Source organism: Erythrolamprus reginae, chromosome 3 (assembly GCF_031021105.1).
Source record: "Erythrolamprus reginae isolate rEryReg1 chromosome 3, rEryReg1.hap1, whole genome shotgun sequence".
Lineage (NCBI taxonomy): Eukaryota > Metazoa > Chordata > Lepidosauria > Squamata > Dipsadidae > Erythrolamprus > Erythrolamprus reginae.
The window spans coordinates 87144526-87160858 of record NC_091952.1 but is presented as its reverse complement, the minus strand read 5'-3'; the positions used below and the strand labels follow the sequence as shown (position 1 = coordinate 87160858).

General features: G+C 36.1%; 2 protein-coding genes across 2 annotated transcripts in view; both read right to left on the bottom strand.

Annotated features, from left to right (window-relative positions):
* Nucleotides 1-13675, bottom strand: part of SRSF11 (serine and arginine rich splicing factor 11) — a 233712-nt gene extending 220037 nt beyond the window's left edge. The window contains exon 1 of the mRNA XM_070746152.1: nucleotides 13671-13675. The gene's annotated coding sequence lies outside the window, so the exon portion shown is untranslated. The remainder of the gene's footprint in view (nucleotides 1-13670) is intronic.
* Nucleotides 1-16333, bottom strand: part of LRRC7 (leucine rich repeat containing 7) — a 229791-nt gene that overhangs the window by 159682 nt on the left and 53776 nt on the right. The window lies entirely within an intron of this gene.

Sequence of the window (16333 nt, the reverse complement as noted above, 5' to 3'; positions counted from 1 at the left end):
AATATTTATTTGTTAATTTTATATGCCTAAAATAAAGAAAAAAGAAAAACATTTTATAAAATCTAGTATTAAAGATTTGTAAACATTAGAGTTAGTACAAACATGAGCAAACATATAAACAGAACAAATATAAACAGAATACAGTATTCAAATAGTTTATAATTTATATGTTAAGTATGTGACAAAAGACAAAATGTACTGTCTTTCTTATCAAGAGAATTAGCTTTAGCTGAAAATGGTAGTCCATAAAAGATGAAGTAATCTAAGAAAATGATAAAACTGGAATAAGCCATTTAGATATTTGCCTATGAGACTCCTGCTCACTGTTACTGGTGTCATCCTGGTTAATTGGTTCCTTTTGAAACATTGCTCCCCTTAATAGTAAGGATAATAAGACAGTAGGATAAATCCAGTAGGACTTACTGGATAAATTTTAGAAAACAGCAATAGAGATGGTCAAGAAATTAGAAAGCAATTGGTATGAAAAGAGATTAAAGATAACTGGGATTAATATTCCCAGTTATCTTTAATCTCTTTTCATACCAATTGCTTTCTAATTTCTTGACCATCTCTATTGCTGTTTTCTAAAATTTATCCAGTAAGTCCTACTGGATTTATCCTACTGTCTTATTATCCTTACTATTACTACGTTCTACTTATGTTATACTATGTTATGTTATGTTATGTTATGTTATGTTATGTTAATATGCACTATAATACTATACTTGTTTGACAAATAAATAAATAAATAAACAAATAAATAAATAAATAAATAAATAAATAAAATAAGTCTGAATCCTTTATTAAAATAGGGTATCTGGAACTTAATCCTCATTGTACTCAGAAAAGCAAAATAAAGTGAACAACCGCACCCTACAATTTTGAAACTATAATTCATTTATTATGATTTTTGGGACTGACAAAATGCAGCTGAGTGGATTTTATTATGAATCTGCCTAGCCCATAGAAGGCTTAAAGAAGCTCTTATGTGCCTTTTCTTGTTCCAAATTAAGCTGATGACTCAATACTTTGAGATTCCATGCCCTGCATGTCACCAATTTCCAGTATTTTAACATTTTCAAATGCAAAATAAAATTTCTTAAGGCTTTTGGTGGTTTGAAATGACAACCTTTAACTTTTTGCTTTTACAGATAGTTTTAGACTTACAACAGTTCATTTAGTGGCCATAAAAGTTACAATAGCACTGAAAAAGTGACATGACCAGTCTTCACTCACACTTATTATTATTGCAGCATCCCTATGGTCACGTGATCAAAAGTCAAGCTGCTTGGCAACTTACATTCAATATGGCTGCAGTGTCCCAGGAACATGTGATCCCCTTTTGTGACTTCCTGATGAGCAAAGTCAATGGGAAAGCCAGATTCGTTTAACGGCAGTGTTATTAATTTAACAACTGCGACAGTTCACTTAACAAATGTGACAAAAGGAGGCATAAAATGGGGCAAAACTCATTTAACAAATTTCTCATTTACCAACATAAATTTTGGGCTCGAATGTCATAACTTGTTTTTAAATGAAGCTATTATTTTTAATTAACTATTTGGAGTTCCTTCTGATTGAAAAGGACAAAGAACTTTAAATATTGCTAAATAGATAATAAAAGACTAATGTGAACTAGTAAAGTTATGTTTCTTGCCCATCAGCAAAAATGCAACATGTAAACATTTTAACATGAATCTAACACCAGCAAGCGTTTTATCTTTCATTACATAATCCATTGGATTTCTATTAGTGAACAGTACATACCATGGACAAAAATGTTTTTTATTAGGCTGGAAAGAAAATGATATGCAGCCACCAAAGGAAACAAAGCTCCAGAGACTCTTTAAGGGAAAGCAAAGTGACAAATACACCAATTTTCTCATCTAGTCACACCGCAAATGTATGGCATGGCCAATCCCTCTAATTTACTGGCTGTTATCCTTTTTGGAACTTCTAAAAGGTCTTCACTGATGGCAAAGTATAAGCCTATTTAAAGTCTCATTGTTAAAAAAAATAAAAGCAGTGGAAAAGACTTGCAACTGAGTTAGGAACAAACAATCCTCTCCGTTTTGTAAAGTGCAACGGTCCTAAAAATTGCATTTCCTCAGGCAACACTGAAGCTTTTAAGAACTGGTAGTAGCATGGACTTTCAATACACTAACAATCGAGGGAGTAAAGTAAATGGTCACAATCCTTTATGGTACGATTCTTCCACATCATGCTTCTGGGGAACCAATTAGACCAAAGATGCCCAAATCTAACAACTCTAAGAATTGTGGACTTCAACTTCTAGAATTTCTAGCATGGCTAGCTGGGAAATTTTAGGAGTTGAAGCCCACAATTCTTAAAAAGTTTGTTGGATAACCTTGAATTAGACTTTTTAGAAGTTTCCATTCATGTCAGTGAGATGGTGTATTTGCAAGATAGTGTAGTGAGGCAGCTAGAGGATATAAGGGAAGAGGGGGAAAGAGAAAAGGGGGTACAGAGAAGTGAGTAATGGATTTGGATATGTCAAAGAAATAGTTCAAGTTTGGTCTTACCAACTTTTGATTCCAGTTTCACTCACTAGTGATATACAGCTCTGGCCAAGGAAAATAGAAGTAGTCCATTTATACTCACATAAGTTATGAGACCAACAAGCTCAGAAGATCCAGCTGTCTTTGATAGAAAACTATTGTCTTAAACTGGAGAGACCAATTAACATGACATTATCCAGAACAGGTCAAACACTTGCTCTCAGATGTAATTTAATTCAGGCTAATGAGAACCAGTAAGGTTAAATTGATTTTGTCATGCTCAGCACAGAAAAAGGGTTTGTTTCAGTTAATTGTATTTTATGCTCTTTACATTTTGCTTCATTAATACAAGACTTCCCATATAAAGATTTGTAGTTCTGAATAACAAAGTAATAAAAATCATGTGTCACTCTTATTGTTCCTGATTGCAACTCAACCCATACAATATGTGTACTAACACAAATATGCATGATTTAAAGGAACAATTTGACACCAGTGCTTGTAAAGAGTAAAAATATTTAAATGGGTTTTTATGCAGGTTAGCAGAAAAAAACCCTAGCATTTCTTTCTCTTACTTGAAGCTTCTTCATTTTTTCACTTGCAATTTTTTTCCTCTACTGCTCTCCCATGTGACAAAAATATCTTACAACACACCCACACACATTTAGACAGATTTTCATTTAATAGTTGGAGCTATAGGTGTAGTTGAGGGCTCTTCTTGTTGCCATAGAACCCCAAATAGGTGGGTGAAATAACAAAGGGAAGGAAGTGTCTGCAATTGTTTCATTGCAGAGAGTAACACATATATAAGAGGTCTAAACAGAACCCTGGTCTATGGTTATCCATCATATACTATAGTACCCCTTAACATTTTACTTACACCATAACTAATTTAATCTTCTTGACTTCATTAACAAACACTACTTCATTAACAAACACTTTAAATAACAACAGAGCAGAAAACATATTTTTGGAACTTGTAGGAAATTCCAACATAGAAATGTATGAGTCATAATAAAAGAGTAAAGATATAAAATATACGCAGATACATACATACATACATACATACATACATACATACATACATACATACCTATATACATAGATTTTTCACAGGTATGTTCGGGTCTTTTCCTGTGTAAGATCAAGAATGTCTTTGTGCTGTTTTGACGAGATCACACTTGTTGTCTTCAGGCTGGTGTTTGGACTTTGTGCTGCTGTGAATAAAGTGTGGTTGGAGCTGCTGTTTTTGTCGTTGAATAACGTGTGTTATCATTGAAATGTTGCAAAGACAGAGGAAAAGACCCGAACACACCAAAACTTACTCACGTACCTACATATGTACATACATACATACATACATACATACATACATACATACATACATACATACATACATATGTTTTTCTGTTGAGTCACCTGGTGTACCCAAATATGGGAGGGAGCATACAGCTTTTTTTTTTTTTGCCTTTCAGACCCAGTCCAGGGGCCATCCAGACTTGCAAACTTGCAAAGAACTGATAAAGAAATGTCTGGAGATACTACAATCTCACAAGGGGAGGCTCACACATTTGGTGATTTTTTGCTTCCATGCATGCACAGAGGCAAAAAGCAACCAAAATCTCACGTGCGTGAACAAGGCCAAACCTTTTTTTTTAAAAAAAGATGGCTCTGCGCAATGAACTAGCAAAGACGACACCAGAGCCATCGCGTGCAAATTGCAAAATCGACGGGCTGCTACCGGGATGGCACACCTTAGTACACCGGAAAGAACCCATCACTGTATTTACTCTTTTATTATGTCTTGTACATTTCTACTTTGGAATTTTCTTCAAGTTCCAAAAATATATTTTCTGTTCTTTTGTTAATATCCATCCATCCATCCATCCATCCATCCATCCATACATACATACATACATACATACATACATACATACATAATTTTGCTTTACTATACACTAGTCATTTTTCTATAACACAGTGTAGAAACAGTGTTATAGAAAAGATATGAAACTGACAAATATATGAGCAAATAGGTTATGTTCATATTCAGGCACAGAATTATTGAGCACAAGAGCCCTTAAACTATAAAAGGCAAATTACAAATAGTTTGTTAAGGAAAGTGCCCAAGATATAGTTTGAAAATATATGGTGCATTCCGTTTTCTTGACATCTGAGTCAGCAAGAAGGTATTCTGCAAAGTGTGATTGGTAAGAAAATGCAAACATTAAGGGACTTTGCATCTCCATCTGTTGTGCTTCTTCTATAGAGGCTGATACTCTTGCTACCCAAAGATGATGTTGAGAGAGGCTGACAGATGACAAAATTGAGTTTATGTACAAAATACTTATACAACCTTTATGTTTCAGGGAAGATGGAAAAAAGCAGTTTTAAATGAGATGACATAAATAGGGAAATGTTGAATGGTGGAAAACCTTCTGTGATTTAAGTATATTACTAGACGGTAATTCCTCAAGATTAGCCAGAAGGACACCAATGTGTTTCCCATACAGCATTTATAAATCACAAGCAAATTATGGGAAGAGACATCATTTTTTAGGGCACACGATATGAAATTGACAAGGCCATCCAGTTACAGAATATAGAAAAAAACAGAGTTGGAAGGAACCTTGGAGGTCTTCTAGTCAAACTCGTTTACATGTAGGACATTCTTCTTTTTTAATAGTTTTTATTGAATTATTTACATTAAAAACAGAACATAGAAAAAAATGCAGACAAACAAAATGAAACAAACAAACAAACAAACAAAAGTATCTAATGATTAATTATTTTGTACATATCCACCAAACACATCTTAGAGAAAGTCAATTCAATGGCTGATACGAGCGATAATATAAGAAAATTGGTTTTGGTTATTCACTTAATTTACAATTTTGTTGTGCTTTTGACCGCTTAGAATCCATCATAGGTATAATAATACATTTCTTACATATCAAATTATTCATAATTTGTCTCAAAGAGTTTAACATTTATGTAATACATGTAGGACATTCTATACCAGTGATGGCAAAACTATGGCACAGGTGGCTTGCAAAGCCGTATCTGCTGGCACGTGAGCCGTTGACCTAGTCCAGCTCCAACATGCATGTGTCTGCCGGCCAGCTGATTTTTTGCTTGCACGAAGCTCTAGGAGGGTGTTTTTGGCTTCCAGAGAGCCTGGGGGGGAGGGATTTATTTATTTATTCATTCATTCATTCATTCGATTTGTATGCCGCCCCTTTCCGTAGACCTGGGGCAGCTAACAACAGTAATAAAACAACAAATAACAAATCTAATATTTAAAATAACTAAAAACCCTTATTAAAAACCAAACATACAAACAAATATACCATGCATAAATTGTATAGGCCTGGGGGAAATGAATATCTCAATTCCCCCATTCCTGACGACAGAGGTGGGTTTTGAGGAGCTTACGAAAGGCAAGGAGGGTGGGGACAATTCTGATCTCTGGGGGGAGCTGATTCCAGCTGATTGCTTTTTAATGCTCCCTCAGCTCCAGAGAATCCTTGGGGAGTGTGAAACATGAGCCTACTGGGCTCATCAGAAGTTGGGAAACAGGCCATTCCTGGCCTCCGGGGGGGGGGGGGGGCTCCGGGGGGGTGGAGGAAGCAGTTTTCACTGAATTATGGGTGTGGGCACTCGTGCATGCATGATAGTACGTGTACACGCTCTTTTGGCACCCGAGGTAAAAAAAGGTTCACCATCATTACCCTATAGCATTATGGCTGTCCAGTGATGGAGGCTTTTTTCTTAAAAGTCTCCAATGATGGAGCACCCACAGCTGTTCCATTACTTAATTGTTTACACTGTTAAAACATTTCTCCTTAGTTCTAGGTTGTTTCCTTCCCTGATTCATTGTTTTTTGTCTTGTTTTCTGGTGCTTGGAAAAATAGGTTAAACCCCTCTTTGGAGCTGCCGCTCAAAATCATGACATCATTGTTCCAATATTTCAAGGGCTGACGCAGAAAAGAGAGGGCAAAGTTATCTTATAAATATAATTTTGGCATACAAATCTAATAAATAATAATAATAATAATAATAATAATTATTATTATTATTATTTGCAAGCTGTCGTTAAATCCAGTTATAGCAAAACCCATCATATGGGCATATTAAATCAAAATAATGCTGTCTAATTATATAATAATAATAATAATAATAATAATAATAATAATAATGTATTAGATTTGTATGCTGCCCCTCTTCGAGGACTCGGAGCGGCTCACAATAAGCAATACATCTACAAATCCACTATTAAAAAAACAATTTAAAAAACCCCTTATAAAAATAATCCAGACAAACCATACATAAATCATAGCAGCTAGGGGTATGTCAGTTTCCCCATGCCTGGCGACATATATGTGTTTTCAGGAATTTGCGAAAGGCAAGGAGGGTGGGAGCATTCCTAATCTCCGGGGGGCCGCCACAGAGAAGGCTCTTCCCCTGGGTCCCACCAGACAACATTGTTTTGTCGACGGGACCCGGAGAAGGCCAACTCTGTGGGACCTAATCGGTCACTGGGATTCGTGCGGCAGAAGGCGGTCCAGGAGGTATTCTGGCCCAATGCCATGTAGGGCTTTATAGGTCATAACCAACACTTTGAATTGTGACCGGAAACTGATCGGCAGCCAATGCAGGCCTCGGAGTGTTGATAAGACATGGGCATATCTAGGAAAGCCCATGATTGCTCTTGCAGCCACATTCTGCACGATCTGAAATTTCCGAACACTTTTCAAAGGTATTATACACTATCATTAGTTTAAGAGGGAGAACTCTAAAATGTTTCATGATTAAAGTTGCAAAGAAAATACGTACTTGTATTCTTTTATAATTCACACAATTAATTAAAATTAAATTTCCAAAAGTCATTTCCTAAAGTCATTGGAAAAATAAAGTGTGTAAATTCAGAATCTGTATTCACCTATCTATATTTAAATGTATCATTAGCAGACCTTCAAAATCAGCAAAGCCAAGCTTTGCCAAAAAATTGTCAACCTGTTTGCCAGGAGATCAGACTGATTAACTTAAAATGCTGATATAGAGGTGTTAAATATATCCCTTTCAACAACAGCCTTTCCTATCCAAATTTCCAATGAGCTCCTGATTGCAACCGTGCTTCGAACTTTAAAGAACCCTTAGGGTTTTTTTCTTCAATAAAAAAAAACCTACACACCACCCTATGTAACTGATTCATAAACAAAACAGCCTAGAACAAGGCCAATATGTAATAATTCAAGTAAAAGCTCTGCAGCTAACAAAAAAACCCCCAGTGGTTAAAATAATGTCGTTACTTGTTAGCATTACTGTCTGAAACTATATGGTACATCTTTTTTTTTAAATATATATATATATATATAATTGATTTTTAACAATTTAAAATCACACAACATAAAACAGTGCGTAGTGAATTGTGCCCACCACCCCGACATACACACATTCCCCACCACCAAATTGGGGGTATTTCTTGTATAATCCACTTAACCCAAGAGCAATATATCTGTTTACATATTATAGAGCGATTCCAGTTTATTTCTTGTAGCTTGGTCTCGGATTCTGCTCGTCATATATCGTCTTACCTTGTCCCACCGTCCCATCAGCTTTCCCAACCCAGTTTCATTATCCAAATTTATCCTTTTTTCCATAATTTCAAATTGAATATGGTCCACCATGTACCTATACCAATTTTGCATTGTCCATTTTGTCGCATCCTTCCAACCCAAAACTATTACTGCCTGAGCGCTTTCTATTGCTGCTTTTTTTATTTCTCTAAATTCTCCCATCGCATTACTTTTTACTAGTACTGCCATTTCCTTAGTGATTGTCCATTGTATATTTAACATTCTATTGATATCCTCTTTCACTTTTTGCCAAAATTCCTGCACTATCGGGCATTCCCAAAACATATGCATAAACACTTCTTTATCTTGACAACCATGCCAACAATTCCCCCTGACATTCTGCTGAAAATGTGCAAATTGAACGGGAGTGAAATACCACTTATGTAATATTTTCCTTCTCATTTCCCTAATTCTTGTATTTTTAATTTTCCTTATATCTTCTACTATATTTTCCATTTCTTGTACCTCTACTAATATCTCATTTTGCCACCATTTAGTCAATCCATCAATCGTATCCCCATCTGACTGCACTAGCAGTTTGTATATATTAGTTGCTTGCGCCTTTATCCCCTCACTTTTTTCTCTTATTATTTTCTCTAACCCTGTCTCCTCCCGCCATAATACTTCTTTATTCTCCCTTTCATTTAGATATTTACATATTGCATTTATTTGTAGCCACCTTCCCTTACCTAACCACCATTCTATACGATTTCTACTTGGCCTGCCATCCTTCTCGTATAACTGTTCTATCTTAGTTATCCCTCTTCCCTTCAACTCTCCTACAACCCTATTTAAGTTAATTTCGTTTTCTCTATTTATTACATAAATCGATGACAGTTTAGATTTATATAATCCTATTTTCCCTTGCCATTTTTTCCAAATTTCCATAGTCCCTTTCATTGGGCCTATTAATTTACCTATATCACTCCTATTCCACTTCCTAAAAATTAATTCTCTATTGTTCATCCCGTTTATCTGTTTTTCCAATTTCGCCCATTTATTTTCACTTAATTGCAACTCCATTAACCTTTCCATTTGAAAAGCTTCCCTATACAGCTCCAAACATGGAACTCCCCATCCCACCTCTTTTTCATTCGCAATTAACCACTTTTTTCTTATTCTTGGTCTCTTATCTTCTTCAATCCAATAATTTAATTTTTTGTCCCACTCTTTAACCTTACATACCGATAACCCCCCCCCCCCCCCGACAGCACCTGAAATAGGTACATCATCTTGGGAGCTATCATCATTTTTAAAGCTCTTATTTTAGAGAGTCTCCTTAGCTTTTTATCTTTCCAGCTCCTCATCTGTTTCAACATTTTCCTCCATATTAATCTATAATTAATCTCTTCCATTTTCACTGGGTTTTTCAATAACCAAATTCCCAAATATTTTATTTTTTTAAGTCCTAATTTCAACCCTGATTCTTTCCTAATTTCTATCTGTTCTCTTGGATCTATATTTAAACACATAATCTCTGATTTTTCCATATTAACCGACAGTCCCGATTCCTGCTTAAACTCTTGTAAAATATTTATTATACCTTTAATCATCTCCATCGGGGTCTGGGTCAATATAATTGCATCATCTGCAAATAAATTTATTTTCATTTCTAATTCCCCTATTCTATATCCTGCCCAAGTGTTATCTTGTCTTATCTTATTAGCTAAGATCTCTATTGCTATTACGAATAATTTTGGAGACAAAGGGCATCCCTGCTTGGTGCCGTTTATTGCGCACACGCCAATGGGTTTCTAGGCATTTCACCTCTGGCTCCGAATAAATATAAAATGTAAAGAGTTTTCTCCCCCCTTAAAAAGACTATAAATCTTCCTTAGAAAAAAATAGGAGAAACAGGAATCTGCCGGCATCAAAGAGAATTTGAAGATTTACGATTTCAAGCAAAGACGGAGGCGCTTTCGCTATAACAAGGAAGTGATAAGTGAGTACAATAAATCTTAAAATGGCGGAGGGAGGGAAAAAAGAAGACGTCTCCAGCCTGGCTAACATTGAAAAAAAACTGGATAAACTGCTGGATATTTGTAGTGGATTTGAACAGAGATTTAATAAAGTTGAGACAAAAATGGAACAGCTGGACTTAGAAGTTAAACAAATTAAAAAGGAGGGAGATTCTTCTGCTGGAAAGATACTGAAAGTTGAGAAACAAGTGATGGATTACGATGGAAAAATAAGACAAATAAATGATAGAATCGCAAATTTGGAGGACAGACAGAGAAGGAGGAATTTGCGTTTACGAGGGTTCAGAATAGATTCGGCCTCTGATTTTAAGTTAACAGAAGCTGTCTGTGCTTGGTTAAATAAACAGACAGGCGTGCATGTCAGCGTGGAGGAGCTGTTGCGTGTTCACTGGGCAGCCCCCAGAAGAGACGGCAGACAGAGAGATGTGATCATCGCTTTCCTCAGTGGAAAAAAAGCAGAGATGATTTATAAAACTTTGAAGACTTCTACGAGCCTTAAACAAGACGGAAATGAGATAAGGGTTCTGAGGGATCTTTCCTGGGAAACCCTGAGAGCGAGAGCTGTGTTGAAATCAATTGCAAGCCGGCTATATCAAAGTGGAACCAGATTTAGCTGGGGCTACCCAGTGGCCATCTTGGTGTTCCAGGACAATAAAATGTACAGAGCACGTTCATTGGAGGAGGGAAAGGCTTTATTGGATCAACTGGGGATTAAGTTTGATGAAACTGGAGCACTAGCATATGAAGGAGAAGAGGCTTTTGACGGTCGGAGTACCCCAGATGAGGAGGAAAGACGAAGGGAAGAGCAGCTGAAGGAGTTAAGCGGGCAGGTGGAGGCCATCAGAAAGGTGGATATTATGATTTTGACAGAAACACATAAAAGAAGGGGAGGAAGGGATAATTTGATTAATGATAGAAATTGGAAATGGGTGTTTGAGTCGAGAGGAACACAAAATAGTCAAGGTACAGCGATTCTGATTCATCAGAGGGTTAATTTTGAAGAGGTGGGAATTCAGAAAGACAGAGAAGGAAGGTGGATATTTGTTAAAGGGAAAATAAATCAAAAGAAGCTGACATTAGCAGCAATTTATGCCCCAAATGTGAAAACAAAACAATTTATAATAAATACTAAGAAGAAGTTAGACAACTTTAAGGAGGGCTCAACTTTTTTGGCAGGAGATTTTAATATGCAATTAACAAATGGGACTGCAAATAGCAGGATGTTACATTTAAATAGACTTAATATGGTGGATCTACATGCAGATATTTTAAACAGAGCTACATATTATTCAGCAAGATATCACACATTTAGCTGCATAGACTACATATTAATGAATAGGGGAGGCAATATACAAGTTAAAAAAGTAGACATTAAAAGTATATGGATATCAGATCATGCCCCACTATTGGCAGAATTGGAAATAGGTCAGGAACGAAATCAAAAAATTTGGAGATATAATGCAGTTGTAACTGCTAGGGAACAAGATAAAGAGAAATTGCAAACAGAGTTATCAGAATATTTTAGAATTAATGATGTGGGTGGTATTAAACAATCAATTGTATGGGATGCATGTAAGGCCTTCATGAGGGGACAATGTATATGTATGGAAGCAGATATTAGGAAGAGGTGGGGTAGAGAGAGGGAAAGGAAGATAAGGGAAATAGATTTGATACAAGAGCAATTAAGATTAACGAAAAATAGAGATTGGAATAGTTTATTGAAATTGAAAAAGAAACAGTTGATGATGTATGATGAGATTAAATGGAATAAGATGAGAATGGCGATGCGACAAAAAATACAGAGCTGGGGGACAAGATCAATGCAGCAAATGGCGAGATATCTGAAGAGGAAAGAAAAATCATGTATTTTAGCATTGAGGGACACCAGTGGAGTGGTTAGATATGGTAATGACCAGTTAGAGGAGATAATGAGGAAATATTATGAAGATTTGTATAAAGAGGAGCAAGTGAAGATAGGAGTCCTCAAGGTTGGGAAAATAGTAAGTGAAGAAGATAAACAAATTTTGAATGCAGAAATTACACAAGATGAAATTGCTAGAGTAATTAAAGGGTTAAAACAAGCCAAAGCACCGGGCCCAGATGGGTTTACAGGGGAATTCTATAAAACTTATGTGAATGTTTTGTTGCCGCATTTGGGGAAATTGTTTAATAATATATTGTCAAATCGTGATATCCCGCAGACATGGAAGCTTTCAGAAATTGTTACCATTCCGAAGATGGGTCGAGATTTAAGAGAGCCTGGGTCTTACCGTCCAATCAGTTTGGCAAATCAGGATTATAAAATATTTATGAAAATACTGGCAAATAGATTAGAAAATATTTTACCAAAAGTAATTGAAGAGGATCAATATGGATTCGTGAAGGGAAGGAAAATAAGTGAACCAATTAGAAATGTAATGAATGTGATGCACCATGCTACCGCTACTAAAAGGAAATTGGGAATTTTGAAATCAGATGTTTATAAAGCGTTCGATAAAGTTAACCATAGTTATTTATATAAATTATGTAACAAATTAAATATGGGGGGAAAATTTTGTGAAACTATAAAAGAGATTTATAAAGGAAATGAAGCATATATAAGAGTGAATGGACAAAGAACACAGAGTATTGAAACTATATGGTACATCTATTCCTGTTTCAACAAATCAGAACTACATTAAGAAGGACCAAAAAAAATGATGAATTTTTTTCAACAGCAGTCTATTTTATAAAATTGATTCAAGGTATTTAGTGTGAAAATTGCAGTTGTTTCAACATTAGCAACAATTTGCATGAGTTAAGTGTTAACACACTAGTATCGAAATCTGTTAGTGGATGCAGTGTTGCAATTCAAGCCTGCCTCCCTGACATTGCACCAGCTATTTTGTAGCTACCTGCCCTTTGCCATAGATCAGTGATGGCATATCTGCTGGCACCCGGGCCATTGCCCTAGCTCAGGTCCGATATGCTTGTATGTGCTGGCCATCTGATTTGTAGCTCACACAGAGGCTCTTGGAGGGCTATTTTGGCTTCCAGAGAGTCTCCAGGGGCAAGCTTTGGAGCCTGGGGAGGGCAAAACACGAGCCTATTGGGCCCACCAGATGTTGGGAAACAGGCCATTTCTGGCTTCCAGAGGGGGAAAGTTGTTTTTGCCCTCCCCAGGCACTGAATTATGGATGTGGGCACTCACACATGAATGATAGCACATGCACACACACTTTTGGCACCCAAGGGAAAAAAGATTCGCCTTCACTGCCATAGATACTTGTGCCAAGTGTATAGAATTCTATTCCAGTGTCTCATTCCTTTACTTTACCTCTCTTTATTATGGGACAATGTATCTACACTTAATGATTTAAAATAAATATCAAGTCAATGATGTTAAGAATATTGGAATTGATTACTATCTATACCATTAATCTTAGACAACATGGTTTCAGTACAGATATAAAGATTTCCACTCACTCTGCTAACATAAATGAAAAATAATCCTAAAATATTTAAACTCAGATTCATTTTCTGAGATAAATATCAGAGTTTAAGAGGTCTCTTGGAGATCATGACTTGATAGTGAACAGGGGGGAAAACTAAGGTGTAAGGATTTATGCCTGCCGCTATGGCCTGGGTTTCCATCATCCCGAGACACCCCCCAAATTCTACTTAACAACTCATACAATCACTCTCCTACACAACTGGGAGACCCAGGATTGCAGTCATTCAATGAAGAGGTTGTGCGAGTATTTCACCTAATGAGTACTTTGCTCAAGACTGAGATGCCAGTCCGAATTGTGGGTCTTAAGTCAAGGAGTATATGTATCCCCTTTTCACTTTTCACGACGTTTTCTGTTGCTTCTGTATCTTGTCCTTTTAGAATGTGATTCTTGCTGTAGGGCTTATATCTGCCCCCACACACACCAAAGGATTGGGAGATCAGTAACTTAGTAACTCAGTCCCAATTATTAATAAAAATCTATAATGACTATGATGGTATCCTGTTTCAATTTAAGAGTTTATATATGTTGCACTTTTCAGTATGAGAAACCATAAGAGATACATTGTTACGTTTTCAAGTTTAGTAATAAATAATATGTTGCGTATTATTCTGGCACAAGCTTTATTATTTCAGTAGAAATTGCTTTAGTCTCTGTGCAGCAGTGTTCTGCAACAAAAGAAGTAGAATATTTAGGGATCAGCCTCAGAAAAAAAAATCTTTGGTTTAAACTCAACAGTCTGATTGAATATTTTTTAATAATGTGACATAATTATGTCTTTGCATTTGTTGAAATTGTTGAAAAATGATCTAAGTAGACAATCCAACACAGAGAATCATAAGAAAATGTATCTTTCTGTTATGCCGGGCTTCTCGTTAATAGCCCCCTGTGAGAGAGGAATGCAAAATCAAACACACACACGACGGCCAGAAGAAATAAAAGTAGTTTATCTGAAACAGTGTTAAAAGCATACACATTTAAGCAGAGTCAAAGTTCTCTCACCCAGATAACAGTTCTGGAATGTGGTCAAAAGCAGGAACAAAAGGGAACAATCAAGGCAGCTGTGATTCCTCACAACTCCCCCTTCTTTGAGTCCACAAGAGTTAATTGTGAATTGTCCAAAGAGTCAACAGAAATCCTGGAATAGTCCAAACCTTGGCAATGATCCTTCTCCAAACTAATAAATGCCCACATGCACACTCCCCAATGCCCGTAATTTATCATCAACTCCATTAAGCTAATTGCCTCAGCAGCAGGTGTTCTCCCTTATCTCCGATGATACTTGAGCAGTTGGTCCCTTCTAGCCATGAGCCTGCGCATTCGGGCTTCTATCCACCAATCCTCCTCCGAGTCTGATGACTGACTAATGGGGTCATTAACTAATGGGCTGGCTGCACCCATCTCTCCATCTGATTTCGCTTCCCCACCGTCTGACCTTGAATCTTCACTATCAGAAGCTGATGGCAATAATACAAGTCTCTGTGACCTTGAGGATTCCCCTAAACCTACGTCCAAATTCCCTTTTCCAGGAGCTGGCCCAGAGCCAACCATAACACCTTTAAAGATAATCTAATGTTCCATATTATGAGAACCAGTTTGGTCTAGTGGTTAAGATACCAAGTTAGAAACATGGATATATAGTTCTATTCCTGCCTTAGATGCAAAGCCACCTGGTTGATCTTATCATAGGGCTGGTTTTTTTACTGATATCCTTTGAGTTTGTATAGTGATCTGGGTGAAGCTGGGCTGTCATCTTTCCCAGGCCTAGGAAGAAGGCAATGGCAAACCACTTCCAAAAGCACTGCCAAGAAAATTGGAGAGACACATCCAGGAAATATTGATTCAAACTCACCAAAAAAAACCAACCAAATAAACCCATATACTATTTCTAGTAATAACAGTTATAGGGACATCTGTAAAATGACATAACAAAACGATATACTTAAAAATGAAATTGAATGTTTTCATTTATCGAAATGCTATTTTCAACCTGAGATACTTACAAAGCCAAATTTAAAGCTATCTGAATGTTTCATTTTGCTCTTTCATTCTTTAATTTTTTAAAAAGAATATGTATTTTTATCATTGCAAATATTAACATACTGTTAAGATTGTGTTTAAAACTAAATCTGAAGGCTAAATTCCTTTTTCTTCAGTAAATGCTTTTTGCAGATTTTGAATTAATAATTTTTGCATAGATTTTAAATAAATATTTTTTTCTAGGTTCCCTTAACTGCTGAAGTATAATTATTGTTGTTTTGCAATTATAAACCAACATGGTTTAATTTTTGTTTGACTTTTATTGACTGTTACTGTGAATGCTAGTCTTCCATAATCTCACATTATAAATTCTATATTTTATGCTATTTTTCTATATGTTTGTTACTAGCACCTATATTCTATTCTTGGACTTCAAAGAACAACTGCACTCTATTTTGAGTTGATGGAGAAATTTCTAATGCATTATTTCTGGGCAGTAGTTCATTAAAGTTGTTTCTTTAGAAAATCATTCCCAAAGGGTGATGTACTTGATTATCTCAAGTTGTTTTTTCTCCAAAGTCAACATTGTAGATACTAATTCTGGAAAGATAGATTACATTGTACATAGCTCCTTCTTTTATGTGTTTTCTTTCACTAATTATATTCTCTATCCTTTTGTCCAATAGCAATTTCAAAAAACTGTTTGTTGGACCAATCATCTGAGC